At 37.7% G+C, this 1,388-nt stretch overlaps 1 non-coding gene across 1 annotated transcript; it reads left to right on the top strand.

Moving 5' to 3' along the window:
* The first annotated feature begins 1,068 nt into the window (after positions 1 to 1,068).
* Positions 1,069 to 1,175, top strand: LOC125996726 (U6 spliceosomal RNA). The gene has a single exon (XR_007491408.1). It is a non-coding gene; the product is annotated as a U6 spliceosomal RNA (small nuclear RNA).
* Positions 1,176 to 1,388: the final 213 nt, after the last annotated feature.

Below are 1,388 nucleotides of genomic sequence, written 5' to 3'. Positions count from 1 at the left end.
CAGTGCTCTACTCTGTAGACTAAATGATAAAGGATGATTAGTGTATATGTCCAAGTGAGTTGAAATGTTGAGTGTCTTTGTTTGTCTTTGTACAGACCTGCATCCTGTGAACCAACCAACCTTGATAATTGGCTGTACATCAGGAAAAATCATTAGAACTAAGGTAAAATCATCACAGGTCATCGCCATAAAATACGAACACATACCAAACATTATCATCTTAAATAACAAAAATCTATATAATTTTAATATAAAAGGAAATCAACGAAAGGAATAACACAGCTGCACCAATTTAAAAAACTTGATCTCAGTGAAAAATGGGCACATCATGAAAACCATTGCAATTAATAACTGCATGACCATCTTAAGATAGAAAACAAGGACCAAATAAAAACAGCACATGAGCTTTTTTTTAAAGTGTTTATAGGTCTCCTTGGACACCAACCAACAGTGGTCAGAGGGTAGTGGCAACTTAGGGGTGTTCTCTCCAGAACTAATAATAAGAACGCTGTAAGAAATGCTTGACATCATCTAGCTATGAGAACAATTCACACAGCATCATATGTGATATGATGATAAACTATCTGGACAACACATGAACCCAGATAGTTCCCCCACTGAATCCATAACTGCAAATCATACCTATGTTTGCAGCACAAAAAAATAACAATAATTAAAATATGGAGTGATACTCCAAAGATGAGGAACAAAGGAGAAAATCTGCAATTTGCCCACCTATGGTGTGCCATACACAAAGAAAAGTTATATTGTATAAATAGAAATAATATACATTCTCAGACCACAGATTACAATGACAGACTAGAGAATAAACCAAAACTGTCAGTATTCCCAAAATGTTCAGAGAATAAAAACAACCTCAAATCGTCAAATAGAGGGCCAGAGAGATAACACAGCAAGGAGGGTTTTTTCTTGCATGTAGCCAACCCAGGATCAATCCATGGTTTCCCATATGGTCCCCTGCCTGCCAGAAGTGATTTATAAGTGCAGAGCCAGGAGTAACCTCTACGCATCCCAGGTGTGGCCCAAAACCAAAAAGTTACTGAAATTGTGCTCGCTGCAGCAGCACGTATACTAAAATTGGAACGATACAGAGAAGTTTAGCATGGTTTCTGCACAAGGATGACATGCAAATTTGTGAAGTGTTCCATATTTTTCTAAAATATTATTGTCAATGATATGTAAGCCACTATGTTTAAAATAAAATTTATTTTAAAATGTTACTGAAATCTAAAAAAAAAAAAGACAGGGCCTGGAGAGATAGCACAGCGGTGTTTGCCTTTCAACAGCCGATCCAGGACCAAAGGTGGTTGGTTCGAATCCCGGTGTCCCATATGGTCCCCCGTGCCTGCCAGGAGCTATTTCTGAGC

The sequence above is a fragment of the Suncus etruscus genome, chromosome 18 (assembly GCF_024139225.1).
Source record: "Suncus etruscus isolate mSunEtr1 chromosome 18, mSunEtr1.pri.cur, whole genome shotgun sequence".
Taxonomy (NCBI): domain Eukaryota; kingdom Metazoa; phylum Chordata; class Mammalia; order Eulipotyphla; family Soricidae; genus Suncus; species Suncus etruscus.
Note: the sequence above shows the minus strand (reverse complement) of the source record. Positions and strands in the feature narration are given on the sequence as shown.